This window comes from Symphalangus syndactylus, chromosome 19, assembly GCF_028878055.3.
Source record: "Symphalangus syndactylus isolate Jambi chromosome 19, NHGRI_mSymSyn1-v2.1_pri, whole genome shotgun sequence".
Taxonomy (NCBI): Eukaryota; Metazoa; Chordata; class Mammalia; order Primates; family Hylobatidae; genus Symphalangus; species Symphalangus syndactylus.
In genome coordinates this window covers 42144266-42158633 of record NC_072434.2, presented here as the reverse complement: position 1 = coordinate 42158633, position 14368 = coordinate 42144266, and the positions used below count along the sequence as shown (strand labels likewise).

Genomic DNA, 14368 nt, shown 5'->3' with positions numbered 1-14368 from the left:
CGTGCACGCACAATGTCCACACTCTTCTGTTCATACTGCCTGCCACTGGCCTGGGACAAGGAGCCGAATATGGGTGTGGATGGGCCCAGACGGTAACCTCCTTCCCCACACTGACCAGCAAAGCCAGCAGACCTGTCCATTTTGAAAAATTACTTCCAGAAAACAAGGGCAGTGTTCTCACTAGCATCAGAGAACCACAGTCTGAAGGGGCTCTCAGCGCCTTGGCTTCCCCCATGTACCCTGTTGCCTTACGCCATCTGGAAGGGCTTCATACAGCACCTTCAGTGCCTTAGCTCTACATTTTTCACAGCAGTGGGTAGGGTAGGAAATAGTTACTGTGATGCCTTGGGCACCCCCGATTCCTTCACCCTTGCTTTGGACGTGTGGGGAAAGGGCCGTGGGTATCAGGGGATCTGGGCTCCAGCCCAGCTCTACCCCTTCCCTGCTGTTTCTCTCTGAGCTTTGGGTTCCTTGTCCTCACCCAGGCCAGCTCCTCAGATGCTGATTGTGCCGCTCCCCTGACCTGGGCCCTAGGGCCCCTGAGAGGGATCAGATCTGGGCCTGCCATTGAGAAACACACAGTCTGATGGAGGAGTCAGACTGACTGACGATCACAGCACAGGGCAGTAAAAAGGGAAATGCAAGGAACTGGACACAGAGGGGCACCATCTGAGGAAGCAGGGGAGGGCTTTTAGGGAGGTGGTGTCCTCAAGAGTCACTGTAAGGTCAAATATGAAAGCTGGAGGGAACTGTTATTATCCTCCAGAACATTCCTCCCCTGAGCTGTGGGTCTGTACAGACTGGGAGCTGGAGAGCCTACACTAATGAGTGTGCACTCCAGCCTCTTTATTTATCAGATGGAGAGTACAGGGGAGGGATCCTCTGGGAGGGAGAGGCTTCCTGGAGGCCTGGAGATCAGCTGGGAGGAAGAAAGCGCTCTGCCCTGGCTTTTGGCAAAACTAGAAAGCCTCCAACAATTTCCAAAACCCTCTCCCAGCCAAGAATTAATTTGTTCCTTCCAACAGCCCTCTGGGGTGATCCAAGCAGGGGTGAATGTGCCTGAAATAACAAGTCCAATACCACACAGCGATCAATGGCCCAGGCACGGCTGATACCCATGTCTGTCTCCATGTCCCCCTTGGCAGTCTGATGAAGCCTATGAACCCCTATTCAGAATAATGGTTTTTTTTTGTTTTTGTTTTTTTGTGTTTTGTTTTGAGATGGAGCCTCACTTTGTCATCCAGGCTGGAATCTCGGCTCACTGCAACCTCTGTCTCCAGAGTTCAAGTGATTCTCCTGCCTCAGCCTCCCAAGCAGCTGGGATTACAGGCATGCGTCACCATGCCTGGCTGATTTTTGTATTTTTAGTAGAGACAGGGTTTCACCATGTTGCCCAGGCTGGTCTCGAACTCCTGACCTCAAGTGATCCACCCACCTCAGCCTCCCAAAGTGCTGGGATTACAGGTGTGAGCCACCGCACCAGGCCACAAATAATGTTTTTAACTAAAAAAAAAAATTATTTAGGGTTACAAAGGATACCAATTATATTGAATCATGATTTAGTCCTGCTTTTTAAAAAGTGTCAATAAAATCTAGAGATGAGTCTATTAATTACTATAATTTTGAAGTGGTGAATGAAAATAACTAGTATTTCAATATGTCTCTACTGTAATACAATATGAAAATATCTGTGATTTCTATTGGTGACAAAGTCACAAGTACTACTAATACTATCATGGGTTTTCTTGCCAATATGCATGATGAAAGAAAATACTGAATTTCAGTTAGAGGTAATGCATACCAAGGATGTGATTTTTCCCATGTAAATTCATGAACCTTCTACACTCTATCCAGAGGCTCCTTGGGCTCCATGGACTCTATGTGAACATCCTCTCATGTCTCTGTTCTAGCTCCTGCTTTAATGCTTTTTCCTTCATTATATGCATTGTGTTCCTTCATTCTGTTTTCCTGCAGACACTTATTACAGAGCTATGATGTGCCAGGCAATACCCATCCTGTATGTCATGTAGTCCTTGAAAACTTCCTTTGAGGTAGGTGTTAGTTTTCCCATTTTGCAGACAAGGTAACTGAGAGAGAGGTTAAATAATTTACCCAAAGCCACATAGCCAGTGACTGATCAGAGTCCTGTACCGCCTCTTCCTCCCTTCCCAAATGAGGCCTGGGGCCAGAGTCCCCAACTCCAGAAGGGAAAAAAGGCATAGGAGGGAAGTGTGGGCAGGAAGAAATATTTATGGAGAACACACTGTGAATGGGAAATTGTGCTCTGTGCTTTTCATTATCTCTTTTAATCGTTATACCAACTATGTGTAGTATTACTCTCTTCATTAAGAAAAATTAAAAATAGGCCAGGTGCAACAGTTCATACCTGTAATCCCAGAACTTTGGGAGTCTGAGTCAGGAGGATTGCTTGAGCCCAGGAGTTTAAAATCAGCCTGGGCATGGTGGCATGCACCTGTAGTCCTAGCTACTTGGGAGGCTGAGGCAGGAGGATCACCTGAGCCCAGGAGTTTGAGGCAGCAGTGAGCTGTGATGGTGCCATTGCACTCCAGCTTGGGTTACAGAGTGAGATGACACCCTGTCTCTAAAAAAAAAAAAGAAATAAAAAGAAAAAATAACAAAATGCATATTCATTATAAAACAACAAATTAGAAAATACAGATAAGCCAAAAGGAAAAATAAAAATCACCCATAATTTCACCACACAGAAATATCTATCATACACCCCCAAACCCTGCCCCCATGCACACAATTATGCGCCCACTTTATGGGTAGGAAAACTGAGACCCAGAGAGGTTAAGTAACTTTCTCAGGGATCTACAAGTCAGAAGTTCCAGTCACCTTCTGTGTGAGCTTAGGCTGGTCACGGTCACTTTCCCTCTCTGCATATAGGGCACTAGCTAAGATTACTCCAGATGGAGGATCCTAAAATCTGGTACTGGGCCAGCCTTAACAGGACCCCCTTCTGCAGTGTACACAAAACAGTGCCCTCAAGACCTTGGCAGCTTTTGCTCCAGGAGCCAAGTTCCCTCAGGGAGCGTCGGGAAAGAAATGTCCCCTCTCTATGGTCTGCTGCACAGCCCAGTGACCACAATCCCGGGGACAACCCCTGGCTAGAAGAGCCAGTTCTGCTCGTGTCACATGGCAACCAATGGCCCAGGCAGAACTAGTACTCTGGCTGTGTGTGGTCCCTGGTGGGTCCCTGGCCTCTGGCCCTGGCAGAGTGAGAGCAGCCCCTCCTCTTGCCCTCCTGCCCTGGCTGCACTGGCCTGAGAGTGTGTACATGGCCACCGAGCTTCCCCCCGGCCAGGATCGGGTACCAGTTTGCAGTACCACCTTCTGCAGCTGCAGAAGCAAAGAAAGGATGCGACATGCATCAAATCCCTCTGAGTGCCTGGTCAGGAAGGATGTTTTCTCTTTTCTTCCAGAATGAGGCCCTTGTGTCTTGATCAGAGAGAAGCAACCTACACGGTTGGACAGCAAATCCAGGGACAAACCAGTGGCCCACATACCAGCCAGGCTCTTCCTCACTCTTTGTGGCCACACTTTCTGTTTAGGTCTTCGTTGGTTTGCTGTCTGTTTGTTTTACTAGGCGATCTTTCAGATACACAAAGCGACATGAAGAAGAATACAGGGACCACCCACATAGTTTACAAAATACAAAAATTGGCTGACTCTGAGTTCACTGCTTGGGAGTTAGCCCTGCTCTGAAAGGAACAGCTTAAAAAATAAAAAAGTAAATAAAATAAAATGTAAAAAAAAAAAATTGATTGATCCGGTTTGAAGTCCCTTGCATACTCCCCCCTCCTCCCCAAGAGGTACTGCACTCCTGAATTTGGTATTTATTATTCCCATATTCTTATTTATGCTCACATATGCGTGGATCTTTGAGCAATGTGTGGAATTGCTTTGCACGTAATTAAATTTTAAATAAATAGCATCATGCTGCATGTATTCTCCTGGAACCTGCTTTTTCACTCAGCCTTCTGTTTGCGAGCTTTGTCTATACTGATGTGTATACTCTATTTAGCTTATTCATTGTGCTATATCATTCAGTTATTGAATATGTGGTGATTTATTATCCATTCTCCTCCTGGACGTTTAGGTTTCTTCCAATTTTTTATTGCTATTTCAAACAATGATACTTTTTTGAGCTGTTTTTTTTTTCTTTTAAAATCAACTTACCGGCTGGGTGCGGTGGCTCATGCCTGTAATCCCAGCACATTAAGAGGCAGAGGCAGGTGGACCACCTGAGGTCAGGAGTTTGAGACCAGCCTGGCCAACATGGTGAAACCCCGTCTCTACTAAAAATACAAAAATTAGTTGGGCATGGTGGCGGGTGCCTGTAATCCCAGCTACTTGGGAGGCTGAGGCAAGAGAGTTGCTTGAACCCCAGAGGTGGAGGTTGCAGTGAGGCGAGATTGCGCCACTGCACTCCAGCCTGGGCACAGAGTGAGATTCTGTCTCAAAAAAATAAGTAAATATAATAAAATCAACTTACCAGCTTGGGCAACAAAGTGCGATCTCATCCCTAAAAACAAAGAAAAGAATTAGCGGGGCATGGTGGTATGTGCTTGTAGTCCCAGCTACTCGGGAGGCTGATGTGTGAGGATTGCTTGAGACTGGGAGGTCAAGACTGAAGTGAGCTGTGATTGCGCCACTGCACTCCAGCCTGGGTGACAGAGCGAGACTCTACCTTGAAGACAAAAATCAACTTTATTGAGGTCTATTTTACAAACCATAGAATATGCTTAAGTGTACAGCTTGGTGAGTTTTGACAAACATGTATATCTATGAAACCAACACCACAGTCAAAATACAGCAGTTTTCCGTCACGTATCTCTGCCCACTGTGCCCGTTTGCAACCAGCTCTCTTCTCCCTGAGCCTTGCCTTAGGTACCACTGCTCTGCTCTCTGTCCATATAGATTAGTTCTGCCTTTTCTTGCATGTCCTTCTTTGGGTCTTACTTCTTTTTGCTCATCGCAACATCCTTGAGATACACAGAAACTGTTTTATGTACAAGTAGTTCCTTCCTCTTTATTGCTAAGTAATACTGTATTCTATAGAAATACTACAGTTTGTGCATTCAACTGTTAATGGGCATTTGGGTTGTTTCTAGTTTGGGGCTATTATGGATAAAGTTGCTATAAACATTTTTGCAAATATGCTTTGTTTTGGGACATGTGTTTACATTTCTCCTAGCTGGATACCTAGGAGTGGAATTTCTGAATTATAGGGTAGATATATGTTTAACCTTATAAGAAACTGCCAAGCCTGGGCAACACAATGTGACCCCATCTCTACCCAAAAAATAAACAAAAAATTAGCTAGGCAAGTTAGCGCAGGCCTATAGTCCTAGCTATTCAGGAGGCAGAGGCAAGAGAATCACTTGAGCCTGGGAGTTCAAGGCTGCAGTGAGCTGATTGTGCCACACTGCACTCCAGCCTGGGCAACAGCCCTATCGAGAAAGAAAGAACAAAAGAGAGAAAGAGAGAAAGAAAGAGGAGGGGAGAGGAGGGGAAAGAGAGAGAAATTGCAGAAATGTTTTCACTAGCACTTGATATTGTCAATATTTTCTACTTTAGCATTCTTACAGGTGTCAAGTGGTTTCTCATTGTGGCTTTAATTTGTGTTTCCTTAATGGCTAAGATAAAATACTTTTTTTTTTTTTTTTAAGAAAGGGTCTCAACTGTCTCACTCTTTTGCCCAGGCTAGAGGGCAGTGGTATAATCTCGGCTCACTGCAGTCTCCGCCTCCCAGGTTCAAGTGATCCTCCCACCTCAGCCTCCCCGAGTAGTTTAGCTGGGACTACAGGCACACGCAGCCACATCCGGCTGATATTTGTATTTTTTGGTAGAGAGGTTTCACCATGTTGGGCAGGCTGTCTTGAACACCTAACCTCAATTGATCCACCTGCCTCAGCCTCCCAGAGGGCTGGGATTACAGGCGTGAGCCACCGTGCGGGGCCAACTAATGATAAAGATCTTTTCATGCACTCAGATGCAGTCACAGTTCAGAAATATTGCAGGTTCAGTTCCAGACCACCACAATAAAGTGAATATCACAATAAAGTAAGTCACAGAAAATTTTTGGTTTTGCAGTGCAAATGAAAGTTACTTTGCCAAGATCCATCAGTGGAATCATTATCTATGGCAGCTATAGCCTTAGGAAATTCAATAATATGACTTAAAAGTCAAAATTACTCCTTGATCTATGGGCTGAAGAATGGATGTTATGTTAGCAGACATTAAAACAACATTAACCTCCTTCTTTGTACATCTCCATCAGAGCCATTGGTTGACTAGGTACATTGTCATTGAGCAGTAATATTTTGAAGGGAATCTTTTTTCTGTTCACTAGGTCTAAATAGTGGGCTTAGAATTCAGTAAACCATGCTATAAACAGATGTGTTGTCATCTGGGATTTGTTGTTCCATTTATACAGCACAGGCAGAGTAGATTGAGCATAATTATTCTTTTTTTTCTTTTTGAGATGGAGTCTCGCTCTGTCGCCCAGGCTGGAGTGCAGTGGCACAGTCTCGGCTCACTACAACCTCAGCCTCCTGTGTTCAAGTGATTCTCCCACCTCAGCCTCCCAAGTAGCTGGGACTACAGTCACATGCCACAATGCCTGGCTAATTTTTGTATTTTTAGTAGAGATGTGGCTTCACTATGTTGGCTGGGCTGGTCTCAAACTCCTGACCTCAGGTGATCCACCTGCCTCGGCCTTCCAAAGTGCTAGAATTACAGGCGTGAGCCACCATGCCTGGCCAGATTGAGCATAAATTCTTAAGAGCCCTAGGCTTTTCTGAGTGGTAAAGAGGCACTGGCTTCAGGCTGAGCATGGTGGCTCATGCTTGTAATCCCAGAACTTTGGGAGGCCAAGTCAGGTGGATTGATTGAGCTCAGGAGTTCGAGAGCAGCCTGGCCAACATGGCAAAACCCTGTCTCTACAAAAAATTTAAAAATTAGCTGGGCATGGTGGTGTGCACCTGTAGTCCCAGCTACTTGGGAGGCTGAGGGGAGGATTGCTTGAATCCAGGAGGCAAAGATTGCAGTGAGCTGAGATTACGCCACTGCATTCCAGCCTGGGTGACAGAGCGAGATCCTTTCTCAAAATAAAAATAAAAAAAAAAAAAAAAAAGAAGGAAAGAAAGAAAAAAAAGCTGGCAGTCACCAGCTACATTAACCCCTAATAAAAGAGAGTCAGTCTGTCCTCTGGATTTGAAGCCAGGTATTGACTTCTCTTCTCTAGCTATGAAAGTCCTAGATGGCATCTTCTGATAAAAGGCTGTTTTGTCTACATTGAAAATCTGTTGTTTGGTGTAGCCGCCTTCATCAATTATCTCAGCTAGAACTTCTGGGTAACTTGCTACAGCTTCTCCATCAGACTTTGCTGCATCACCTTACACTTTCATGTTATGAAAACAACTTATTTCCTTGCTTTTTTTTTTTTTTTTTTTTTTGAGACGGGGTCTTGCTCTGTCTACCAGGCTGGAATGTAGAGACGTGATCTCGGCTCACTGCAACCTCTGCCTCCCGGGTTCAAGCGATTTTTCTGCCTCAGTCTCCCAAGTAGCTAGGACTACAGGCATGCACCACAACCCCTGGCTAATTTGTGTATTTTTAGTAGAGACGGTGTTTCACCATGTTGGTCAGTCTGGTCTCAAACTCCTGACCTCATGATCCACCCACCTTGGCCTCCCAAAGTGCTGGGATTACAGGTGTGAGCCACCGCACCCAGCCCACTTTTTTGTTTTATTATTATTAATTTTTGAGACAGGGTCTTGGTCTGTTGCCCAGACTGGAGTGCAGTGGCATGATCTTAGCTCACTACAGTCTCAACCTCCCAGGCTCAAGTGATCCTCCCATCTCAGCCTGCCAAGTAGTTGGGACTACAGGTGTGCACCACCATGCATGGGCAATTTTGAATAATTATAATAATAATTATTTTTTTTTCTCACTTTGTCATCCAGGCTGGAGTGCAGTGGTGCAGTCTCGGCTCACTGCAACCTCTGCCTCCCAGGTTCAAGTGATTCTTCTGCCTCAGCATCTCGAGTAGCTGGGATTACAGGTTCTCACCACCATGCCTGGCTAATTTTTGTATTTTTAGTCTCATTTTGTCTCCCAGGCTGGAGTGCAGTGGTGTGATCTTGGCTCACTGCAAACCCTGCCTCCAAAGTTCAAGTGATTGTTGTGCCTCAGCCTCCCAAGTAGCTGGGACTACAGGTGTACACCACCATGCCTGGTTAATTTTTTCGTATTTTTAGTAGAGACGAGGTTTTTCCACGTTGGCCAGGCTGGTCTCAAATTCCTGACCTCAGGTAATCTGCCCACCTCAGCCTCCCAACATGCTGGGATTACAAGCATGAGCCACCACACCTGGCCTTGAGTTGATTTTTGAATATGGTGTAAGACCAATTCATTGTTCTGCATGTGAATATCCAGTTTTTCCAACACCCTTTATTGAAGAGGCTTTCCTTTTCCTATTGTGTGGTCTTGTCTCCTTTCTTAAAAATCAATGGGATGAAAATATGTGCATTCATTTCTTGGCTTTCTATTTGGTTCTATTGGTCAATATGTCTATTTTTATGCTACTATCATGCAGTTTTAATTATTATAGCTTTGTAATATATCAAGAAATCAGGTAGTGCGATGCCACCGGCTTTATTCCTTTTGCTCAAGATTGCCTTGGCTGGTCAGAGTTTTTCTGTGGTTCCAAATAAGTTTTAGAACTTTTTTCTATATCTGTGAAAAATGACATTTGAATTTTAATAGGGATTACATTGAATCTATAGGTTTATCTTCTTATTGAGTTATAACTGTTCTTAAATATTCTAGATGCAAATCTCATTATCAAATATATTATTGTAAATCATTTTTTCCAGTCTGTGGGCTTGCCTTTTTTTTTCTTTTTCTTTTTTTTTTTTTGAGACAGAGTCTCACTCTGTCACCCAAGCTGGAGTGCAGTGGTGCGATCTCCGCTCACTGCAAGCTCCGCCTCCCGGGTTCACGCCATTCTCCTGCCTCAGCCTCCTGAGTAGCTGGGACTACAAGCGCCCGCCACCACGCCCAGCTAATTTTTTTTGTATTTTTTAAATAGAGACAGGGTTTCGCCGTGTTAGCCAGGATGGTCTCGATCTCCTGACCTCGTGATCCACCTGCCTCGGCCTCCCAAAGTGCTGGGATTACAGACGTGAACCACTGCGCCCAGCCTTATTTTCTGTTTTTTAAAAAGTGTCTTGTTAAAAGAAAAATTTGGCTGGGTGCGGTGGCTTATGCCTGTAATTCCAGCACTTTGGGAGGCCGAGGTGGGCGGATCATGAGGTCAAGAGATTGAGACCATCCTGGCTAACACAGTGAAACTCCGTCCCTACTAAAAATACAAAAAATTAGCCAGGCGTGGTGGCGGGCGCCTGTAGTCTCAGCTACTCGAGAGGCTGAGGCAGGAGAATGGCATGAAACCAGGAGGCGGAGCTGGCAGTGAGCCTAGATAGTGCCACTACAGTCTGGCCTGGGCGAAAGAGCGAGACTCAGTCTCAAAAAAAAATAAAATAAAAATAAAAAATAAAGGAAAAATTTTTAATTGTGCTAAAGTCTTCTTTATCACCTTTTTCTATTAAAGTCAGAGCTTTTGTGTCTGTTTAAAAAGAAATCTTTGCCTACCCTAAGATTACAAAGATTTCTTTCTGTGTTTTCTTCTGGAATATTTATAGCTTTAGCTTTTGCATGTATGTCTTTGGTCCATTTTGAGTTAATTTTTATGTATGGTGTAAAACAAAGGTCAAAGTTCACTTTTTACACAGGGATATCCAGTTGTTGCAGAACCATTCTCTGAAAAGACTAGCCTTTCCTCATTGAAATAACTTGACAACTTTGTCAAAAATCAACAATACATGTCGAATTCTAGATTTTCTATTTCATTTCATTAATCTTTTTTTTTTTGAGACAGAGTCTCGCTCTGTCACCCAGGCTGGAGTGCAGTGGCACGATCTTGGCTCACTGCAAGCTCCACCTCCCGGGTTCACACCATTCTCCTGCCTCAGCCTCCCGAGTAGCTGGGACTACAGGTGCCCACCACCATGCCTGGCTATTTTTTTCTATTTTTTAGTAGAGATGGGGTTTCACCATGTTAGCCAGGATGGTCTTGATCTCCTGGCCTCGTGATCTGCCTGCCTCGGCCTCCCAAAGTGCTGGGATTGCAGGCATTTCATTAATCTTTGTCTGTCCTTCTATCTATAAGCCAATACCACTCTGTCTTAATTACTGTGGCTTTACAAGTAAATCTTGAGGCTGGGCATGATGGCTAATGCCTGTAATCCCATAACTTTGGGAGGCTGAGGCAGGTGGATCACCTAAGGTCAGGAGTTCAAGACCAGCCTGGCCAACATAGTGAAAACTCATCTCTACTAAAAAATAGAAAAATAGCTGGGCTTGGTGGTGCCCACCTGTAATCCCAGCTACTGGGGAGATTGAGGCAGGAGAATCACTTGAACCCAGGAGGCAGAGGCTGCAGCCAGCTGAGATCGGGCCACTGTACTCCAGCCTAAGTGACAGAGAGAGAGTCCATCTAAAAAAAAAAAAAAACAAACTTTAAATCAGATCGTGTAAGTCCTCTAACTTTGCCCTTATTTTTCAAAGTTGTTTTTGTGGTTCTAGGGCCTTTGCATTTCCATATAAATTTTAGAATTAGTTTGTCAACTACAAAAATACTTGCTGGGATTTTGCTTGGGATTGCATTGAATCAATAGATAAATTTGGAGAGTGTTAACATCTTAATATTGAGCTTCCCAATCCATGAACATGGTATATCTCTTTTTTATTTTATTTTATTTTTATTTTATTTTATTTTTTTATTTATTTATTTTTTTTTATTATACTTTAGGGTTTTAGGGTACATGTGCACAATGTGCAGGTTTGTTACATATGTATCCATGTGCCATGTTGATTTCCTGCACCCATTAACTCGTCATTTAGCATTAGGTGTATCTCCTAATGCTGTCCCTCCCCCCTCCCCCCACCCCACAACAGTCCCGGAGCGTGATGTTCCCCTTCCTGTGTCCATGAGTTCTCATTGTTCAATTCCCACCTATGAGTGAGAACATGCGGTGTTTGGTTTTTTGTCCTTGCGATAGTTTACTGAGAATGATGTTTTCCAGTTTCATCCATGTCCCTACAAAGGACACGAACTCATCATTTTTTATGGCTGCATAGTATTCCATGGTGTATATGTGCCACATTTTCTTAATCCAGTCTATCGTTGTTGGACATTTGGGTTGGTTCCAACTCTTTGCTATTGTGAATAGTGCCGCAATAAACATACGTGTGCATGTGTCTTTATAGCAGCATGATTTATAGTCCTTTGGGTATATACCCAGTAATGGGATGGCTGGGTCAAATGGTATTTCTAGTTCGAGATCCCTGAGGAATCGCCACGCTGACTTCCACAATGGTTGAACTAGTTTACAGTCCCACCAACAGTGTAAAAGTGTTCCTATTTCTCCACATCCTCTCCAGCACCTGTTGTTTCCTGATTTTTTAATGATGGCCATTCTAACTGGTGTGAGATGGTATCTCACTGTGGTTTTGATTTGCATTTCTCTGATGGCCAGTGATGAGGAGCATTTCTTCATGTGTTTTTTGGCTGCATAAATGTCTTCTTTTGAGAAGTGTCTGTTCATGTCCTCTGCCCACTTTTTGATGGGGTTGTTTGTTGTTTTCTTGTAAATTTGTTTGAGTTCATTGTAGATTCTGGATATTAGCCCTTTGTCAGATGAGTAGGTTGCAAAAATTTTCTCCCATTGTGTAGGTTGCCTGTTCACTCTGATGATAGTTTCTTTTGCTGTGCAGAAGCTCTTTAGTTTAATGAGATCCCATTTGTCGATTTTGGCTTTTGTTGCCATTGCTTTTGGTGTTTTAGACATGAAGTCCTTGCCCACGCCTATGTCCTGAATGGTATTGCCTAGGTTTTCTTGTAGGATTTTAATGGTTTTAGGTCTAACATATAAGTCTTTAATCCATCTTGAATTAATTTTTGTATAAGGTGTAAGGAAGGGATCCAGTTTCAGCTTTCTACATATGGCTAGCCAGTTTTCCCAGCACCATTTATTAAATAGGGAATCCTTTCCCCATTTCTTGTTTTTGTCAGGTTTGTCAAAGATGAGATAGTTGTAGCTATGCGGCGTCATTTCTGAGGGCTCTGTTCTGTTCCATTGATCTATGTCTCTGTTGTGGTACCAGTACCATGCTGTTTTGGTTACTGTAGCCTTGTAGTATAGTTTGAAGTCAGGTAGCGTGATGCCTCCAGCTTTGTTCTTTTGGCTTAGGATTGACTTGGCGATGCGGGCTCTTTTTTGGTTCCATATGAACTTTAAAGTAGTTTTTTCCAATTCTGTGAAGAAAGTCATTGGTAGCTTGATGGGGATGGCATTGAATCTATAAATTACCTTGGGCAGTATGGCCATTTTCACGATATTGATTCTTCCAACCCATGAGCATGGAATGTTCTTCCATTTGTTTGTATCCTCTTTTATTTCATTGAGCAGTGGTTTGTAGTTCTCCTTGAAGAGGTCCTTCACATCCCTTGTAAGTTGGATTCCTAGGTATTTTATTCTCTTTGAAGCAATTGTGAATGGGAGTTCACTCATGATTTGGCTCTCTGTTTGTCTGTTATTGGTGTACAAGAATGCTTGTGATTTTTGTACATTAATTTTGTATCCTGAGACTTTGCTGAAGTTGCTAATCAGCTTAAGGAGATTTTGGGCTGAGACAATGGGGTTTTCTAGATATACAATCATGTCATCTGCAAACAGGGACAATTTGACTTCCTCTTTTCCTAATTGAATACCCTTTATTTCCTTCTCCTGCCTGATTGCTCTGGCCAGAACTTCCAGCACTATGTTGAATAGGAGCAGTGAGAGAGGGCATCCCTGTCTTGTGCCAGTTTTCAGAGGGAATGCTTCCAGTTTTTGCCCATTCAGTATGATATTGGCTGTGGGTTTGTCATAGATAGCTGTTATGATTTTGAGATACGTCCCATCAATACCTAATTTATTGAGAGTTTTTAGCATGAAGGGTTGTTGAATTTTGTCAAAGGCCTTTTCTGCATCTATTGAGATAATCATGTGGTTTTTGTCTTTGGTTCTGTTTATATGCTGGATTACATTTATTGATTTGCGTATGTTGAACCAGCCTTGCATCCCAGGGATGAAGCCCACTTGATCATGGTGGATAAGCTTTTTGATGTGCTGCTGGATTCGGTTTGCCAGTATTTTATTGAGGATTTTTGCATCAATGTTCATCAAGGATATTGGTCTGAAATTCTCTTTTTTGGTTATGTCTCTGCCAGGTTTTGGTATCAGGACGATGCTGGCTTCGTAAAATGTGTTAGGGAGGAGTCCCTCTTTTTCTATCGATTGGAATAGTTTCAGAAGGAATGGTACCAGTTCCTCCTTGTACCTCTGGTAGAATTCAGCTGTGAATCCATCAGGTCCTGGACTCTTTTTGGTTGGTAAGCTATTGATTATTGCCACAATTTCAGAACCTGTTATTGGTCTATTCAGAGATTCAACTTCTTCCTGGTTTAGTCTTGGGAGGGTGTATTTGTCGAGGAATTTATCCATTTCTTCTAGATTTTCTAGTTTATTTGCATAGAGGTGTTTGTAGTATTCTCTGATGGTAGATTGTATTTCTGTGGGATCGGTGGTGATATCCCCTTTTTCGTTTTTTATTGCATCTATTTGATTCTTCTCTCTTTTCTTCTTTATTAGTCTTGCTAGCAGTCCATCAATTTTGTTGATCTTTTCAAAAAACCAGCTCCTGGATTCATTAATTTTTTGAAGGGTTTTTTGTGTCTCTATTTCCTTCAGTTCTGCTCTGATTTTAGTTATTTCTAGCCTTCTGCTAGCTTTTGAATGTGTTTGCTCTTGCTTTTCTAGTTCTTTTAATTGTGATGTTAGGGTGTCAATTTTGGATCTTTCCTGCTTTCTCTTGTGGGCATTTAGTGCTATAAATTTCCCTCTACACACTGCTTTGAACGTGTCCCAGAGATTCTGGTATGTTGTGTCTTTGTTCTCGTTGGTTTCAAAGAACATCTTTATTTCTGCCTTCATTTCATTATGTACCCAATAGTCATTCAGGAGCAGGTTGTTCAGTTTCCATGTAGTTGAGCGGTTTTGAGTGAGTTTCTTAATCCTGAGTTCTAGTTTGATTGCACTGTGGTCTGAGAGACAGTTTGTTATAATCTCTGTTCTTTTACATTTGCTGAGAAGAGCTTTACTTCCAACTATGTGGTCAATTTTGGAATAGGTGTGGTGTGGTGCTGAAAAAAATGTATATTCTGTTGATTTGG

The 14368-nt window shown here is 43.2% G+C and overlaps 1 protein-coding gene across 6 annotated transcripts in view; it reads left to right on the top strand.

Annotated features, from left to right (window-relative positions):
* Positions 1 to 14368, top strand: part of TUT4 (terminal uridylyl transferase 4) — a 223386-nt gene that overhangs the window by 931 nt on the left and 208087 nt on the right. The window lies entirely within an intron of this gene.